Raw genomic sequence first — 6,890 nt, 5'->3', positions numbered from 1 at the left:
ATGTTATTCCACCTAGGACACCTTTCTGTTCCTTCAAGTGAGCATGCCAAGATGATTTGGAAAGCACACTATAGCTAGGTCTTTGGGCATTTCACAGTCAAGAAAGTGGTGGCAGTACTATATAAGTATTTCTATTGGCCGAATCTTCGATAGGATGTTGGCAAGTACATCACATCCTACATTGCTTGTGCCATTCCCAAACTGACCATCAAGAAGAAAGGCCTATATACTCTGCTGCCTACCCCTAATCAACCTTGGGAATCCATCTCCATGGATTGCATGTCAGGCCTTCCTTCTATTAAGCATGGAAATGATTATGTTTTTATGGACGTCGACAGATTATCTAAGATGGCCATTATGGCGGCCTGCAAGAAGAATATCACAATAGAAGCCACTACTAAACTCTTCTTTGAATGAGTGTGGGTACACTTTGGGGTCCCATAGTTTATCATCTCAGAATAGGACAGTAGGTTCCTTAGTACATTTTGTTCCAGTCTCTGGTAGATGTTGGACACCGATCACACTAAGTCCACAACTTTCCATCCCCAAACTGATGGTCATATAGAGGTCATAAACAGGATGATCGTACACATTATGCACATGTGCAACTCAAAGCATCCACGAACATGGAATGAGAGCCTCCCCTATGTCCAGCACAGCTATAATCAGGCTCTCCTTAATCAATTGGCCACAACCCTTTTCAGGTGGGCTTTGGATTCCAACCATTATGTCCCATTGATGTGGCCATACCATTTGCAACTACTCAGGGATATTCGGCTCATGTCCAATCGAAAGTTGATAAGGCAAACAACTTCATTGAGCACATCTAACATATCCGCTAGTGGGTCCATCACATTCTAGATAAATCAAATTCCATGTACAAGTACCAACATGAACAACATTGGGTGCCACACAAGTTTCGAGTGGCGATAAAGTCTAGTTCCATTTGCAGAAGGAATGCCTTACTGGAGCCTATCAAAAACTCAGACAAATCCAATATGGTCATTACACCATTACCAAGGTTATAGAAGACAATGAATTTGATCTCAACATTCACCCATTCCTTGGCCTACACCCAGTGTTCAATGTGGATCACCTTTGACCATACTTCCCACCAATGTTTGACACATCAAACATTGCAGAACATCTCACACCTATATAGTTAAATCCAAATTGCATGGAACAAGCCACAGCTAATTAGATCGTGGACATGCAGATCAAGAACACTTGATAGAAAATGATCCAACTATATTGAGTTGTCAAAGCAGGCCAACTCCTTGACCAAGCAAGTGGCTCACCAGGGACCAAGTTCAGTAGAAGTTTCCTCATCTCATGGAGGAACTCAACACAATGGGGATAAGTGCTTCCCAACGCATGAGGAATGATGCAATTAGATATTGGTGGCCACCTGCATATTCCACTTAGACCCACACCATTGTTTCCTTCAATTTTTTTGTTTCCTTATTTGTGGATCAATTTACTATTTTTGGTAGTTTTTCCGTTCCTGATCTTCCGGAGTTGTTTAGAGGCCCTAAACAACGTTTTTTGGGGAAAACTGGGACAACATGCATTATTGACTATTGATTTTCATTCAAAAGTTGTAGTCCTCAAATAGATATTTCTAGCGAGGTATTATGCACTTCAAACGGAGATCATATTCCAAAGTTATGACCCCAGGAAGTTGATGTATCAATTTACCCAAACGGGGCCCATAATTTGGCACCTCATCTCCAAGGGTTAGGATTTTGGATATTTAGGGATTCCCATTGTTTCTCAATAATAAATAGGCCTTTGAGCGTTATTGTAACTGTTGGGCACGGGATCCCCCAAGGCACATTTTGGGATTTAGAGCCCATGTTTTGACTAAATCTAATGTAAAGACTTCGCAGTGTGTGGATGAGGAGTGTGAAGATTGTAAATAACTTAGAGGGTTGTCTGCCCTCAATGTTGTAATGTAATGTTAGCTTTATAAATAGAGCGAGGCTCTAAGTTGTAAAGGGACAAGAATCAATGAAATAGAATGGAGTGAATGACAATGAATTAAGTCTGATCTAAGTATAGTGTGAGTCATTAGGCCATGGAGTAGGAGAAGGCTCTGTAGCTGAGTGTGCAGAGGCCTAGTAGTCTGCAGCTGAGTGCGTAGGGAAGGTTGATTCTGTAACTCATTCAAGCAGTAATAAAGAGAAGTTTTATATTATTTCCATGTATCATTTCATGTTTTATGCTTTGAAGTATATTAGGCATGAATTGTAAGGTTATTGTTTATTTGTTGTGCGAACTTATATGAATATATTGAATAAGTGAATGTAAGATAAACTATCATTTTATGTGAAGATAACTAGCTATTACAAGAAGATAAATAAGATCCACAGTGTAACTTGGGGAAATATCACAAATCGCTACTCTAGCAGCGCGAAAGCTCCACTGCCCCTGGTTAGGGCTACGCGAAGGCGAATACAATAGAGCACAAAGGCCTCACAAGTCATAAAAGTGTGCGAAGAAACCTGCATGAAGGTATTCGTAGTTGGACTAAATCAACCCGTTAGACATCTCAAGGGTGTAGAAACTTGGTTCTAGCGTCCCCCCATACTGCTTCGGGTGAGACCTCAGTCCGCGGTCAACGAGTTGTTGCTGAAAGGGCCAGTAGTACAAGGATTTGTTTGGCTAAATAACTTTGAACCTAGGTCAGGCCCCATCAAGCTAACAAATGGTTCCATTGCTGGGACAGAATCTGCATACAGATGTCTGATGTTGTATCATTGGAATCCAACTAAGAAGGAAATTGAAGTTGGTTGGTCAGGAGAATCCATGATTGCACGGCACAGGAGAGTAGGAATCTGCAAATAACAAAAGAAGAGTGGTTTGATTGCTACCTGTACAGAGAGACCCACGAAATTTTCTTCATATCCTTCCCTACTGAGTTGTACGAGTGGATCGTGAAGCTAACAGATAGCCAACGAAGGTGCAAGCTCGACAGTCCTATTGGGTTGACCTCAGAGTTGGTCCATAGATTGGAAGCATTGGAGGATAAGATCGCGTGCACTGTTTATCACTGGCTCAATCCGATTATAGGAGGATTTGTTACCGAGTTCGCGGTAGACACTATGGTAAGCTATAGCGAGGCCGAGCAATTCTTTCTCAAAGGACCGCGAAGTAAGTACATTAATTATCTGAATGATTGTATGAAAATGCTACTATGTGAAAAGCAGATTGTGCAAATATATTGATGTTTGGGGCTATGCAAAGTGGGAGAATCTACAGAAATAAAGGTAGTGCAGAACTAGAAACTAGACCCTTGATTTCACGTCTGCAAGGCGATGTGGAAGAGCTTGTGAAGGTCTCACCAAGAAGTGTGATCGATTTCATAAGGAGGAGGATTCTGCGCACACACCAACCCACACCACCACCAGCTTCACTGCCTTCAGCCCTATGCTCGCTCGTACCACCTCTTCCACCCTCGTGTTTTAATATGGCGAGCTCGATAAAGTTTCCTATGTTCAAAGGAATGGGAAATGAAGATTTGGACCACTTTTGGTTAGTGGTAAAAGCTATATGGGAAATGCGTGGAGTGAAGGATGATAATATCAAGAAAGAAACATTGGTTACCACTTTGTAGGATCGCATGCTGACCTGGTACATTAGGCACTCTAGTGATCACCTGAATGCGGGAATCACGGCTATCCAAGATGCACTAACTAGGGAGTTGAGAAGATCGAAGTTAGAAGCATAGTCAATCATTGGGTTCAAAGAAATTACAATGCTCCTAGGTGACACTCCTTGGGAGTTGGATCAAAGGCTGGAATGCACAATTCGTGAAGCTAATATGAGCCTAACATATGGACAACATCGTGAATGGTTTGTAGCATCACTATCGCCACATTTGAGGAACGCGTTCTCGCAGCAAAGGTTGACAACTCAGGTTGAAGCCTTAGAGACCATGACAAGGCTGCATGAGACCCCCATAAAGGATCCTAACCTACGAGTTCAGTAGATCCACTCACAGTTCAAGAACCTATTCCTTGAGATGTAGAGTCTGAAACAGGACAAGACAGTTCGACTGGAAGTGTTCAAAGAACTGTGGTGCATAAAATGTAAGGCTCAGGGACATGACAAGGACCACTTCCTGGTATTCGCAGGAGGAGGACCAATGCCACTAAGGCTAGAAGCAGAAGCAGAATTAGGATCGAGCGTGGCACCTGCTTTGTGATTCGCGATTTGTCAAATAGGAGGAAAGCATGTTACAGACAACTATCATCTCTTTCAGAAGTACACGCAGAATTCACAACAGTTGTTCTATAATTTTTGTAGATCAATGGGACATGATGAGCACCTGTAGAAGTTATGAGATAGTTATGGATAGAACTCCTACCTACAGGGTTCAGGTCACAACATGGCCCCTAGACTAGGGCATAGGGATGGCGCAGACTAGATTCCATGGGCACAAACAAGGTCGAGGTGGAGGAGGACTTGGGAGAGGTCGCGGACAACTGATATGCTACAATTGTGGAGGGCCAAGACATTATTGCTATGATTGTAGGAATCCAACACATTCATCACGTCTGTATTATACCCTGTTTGAACATGAGACAAAGGATTGTCCCATGCTAATAGCTAGGCTGCGTGATAGGGGAGCACTCCAACCTCGCCCGACACAGAACCAACAAATGATGAGGCTGAGCTACGCGAGGAAGATCCAAATGTAAACATTGTACTATGAAGTGGGATTACGACAGGAGAGGATAATGTTAGATAGCATGAAGATAGTACTTAGATTCACAAGGCTCTGATGAAAGAAACATATTTTGATTTGGAGAGAGCTAAGGAAACCTTCATGGAATCTAGGAAGAGCTTCGCTAATGCCTCAACTTTAGGAAGAAAAGATAGATCGAAGCTAGAAATGGACCCATCTATGCTTACGATGTTCCTAGAAACATGTATAAAGTTACTGCACAATAGTAAGGTGGTAAAGGGACTACAGGAACTCATTAATAGATATGCTAGGACCGTGCTAGGAGAACCACGCATGGACCGGAAGATTATAAAGCACAAGGTAAGAACATGAAGAGAAATGAGCCTAACTATGCAGATTAGCGAATATGAGATGGACCAACTAATTCTGGATCTAGGATCAGACACAAACGTTCTGCCAAAGAAGACATGGGAGCACATGGGGAGGCCTATGCTGCAATGGTCTCCTATTCAGCTACGCATGGCGAACCAACAAAAGATAATACTCCTCGGGTGATTGAAGGGAACCGCCATGGATATTGAGGGAGTAAGCGCACTAGCTGACTTTGTGCTGATAGATATTTTTGATGACAGAAATCCCTACCCCGTGCTCTTATGAATCGATTGGGCCACTCACGTGGATGGGGTAATTAACCTAAAAAAACACAAGATAATTTTTTAGAAGAAGTCTTTGTGCGTGGTGATACCTTTGGAACCTACTGAGGGATCACGCTACACTGAGCTAGTGCGCAACTATGAAAGTGGCAAAAACATAGACTCCATCTACAAGATAACCACATGGGAGAAAGACTGGGTAAATCCCACAGCGAATGGAGGAATCTCATGGGAGTGCGAAGGCTCCTGTACATCGAATTTGGATGAAGAAATAGAGCGATGGAAAAACTGGTTACACAAGGTAACCACACTAAATTGTAACATGATGACAAGATCGTTGCCTTGCGTATCGATGGAAGTAAGGGATCAACCTACGTATGATGGGTTAAGTGAGGTAGATGTTTTCTTGAACATATTTAAAAGGGAGGTGCCAGAACAACAATGTTTTGAGTCTTTGAAGTGGGTATTGTGCACTACGCCTGCAAGGTGGTGGGGTACGGGCGAGGGAAGCTTTGAGGACTCGCGCAAATGTAGGAGAATGATACACATGCATTTTGGGAAGCCTTAGATGCAACTAACAGATAAATATAATGCACAAGATGGTCTACGTGTGCATCTGTCCAAGTGGGTAGAGGCATATGGTAAACAACTTGCGTAGATGCACATGGAATTTGCGGTGGGGAACACGGTCCATAAGCATGTGTAGGGGAGGTAATTGTGTGAATGGTCCCTCGAGTTGGAGTGAAAGAGGGTGAAAAAAATGAGTGCAAAGAAGGTTACCCATGCAAAATAATTTAAAGAAGTACGTGCAATTTCTTGTGCTTATAGGACAATCTGCGAGAAACTGATGGGACAGATGCCTTCTATGCTAGCCTATGGAGCAAACGTTGTAGTCCCAATAGAGTATAATATTCCTATTCCGTGAATAGCAACACCGATGGATATGATGGTTCACGGAGCCTTGGAAGAAGGTATCGTGTAGCTGAAAGAAGAAGAACGTTTGGGACCTGAGGAATAAATATGACAAGGTGATCTTAGGCTCCAAGAACTCATGAAAGAAAGAGTGTGATTAAGGGAGAAAAGTGCTCTGGTGGAAGCAAAAGTCAAGAAGCTTGAGGAAGAAATAAAGAAGAATTTTCTCAATAGGAAAACCGTGGTGATAAAACAGTGTGCGCATGATTACATTGACAAATTTGGTGACTACCGTCGAGAGTTTATCAACTTGATGGCTTGGATTGGACTTTATATTACTGGGGGGATCACCCATGGTGGCGTGACACAGATGGTAAAGTGCGCAATGCAGACAATAAAAATAAAAGGCATATTGTTTCCACGAAAAGTTATGGATGGTCAGTTCAAACTCTATACAAGTGGCACATCCACCTAACTAGCCATAGGAAGCACAGTCTTAGCACTCTAGGCAGTTGAAAGGAGGTGTGAGGCTATGAACTACTATGCCTGAGAACTACGCAATTTCAAGGCTACGTGTAGGAGAGAAGTTTCACAAGGTCCATGACAACACAAGGGTAGCTGCGCTACCACGCTGG

This window comes from Pinus tabuliformis, chromosome X (genome assembly GCF_031772625.1).
Source record: "Pinus tabuliformis cultivar Carrire ecotype Pingquan chromosome X, CPIR1, whole genome shotgun sequence".
Classification (NCBI taxonomy): Eukaryota; Viridiplantae; Streptophyta; class Pinopsida; order Pinales; family Pinaceae; genus Pinus; species Pinus tabuliformis.
Note: the sequence above shows the minus strand (reverse complement) of the source record.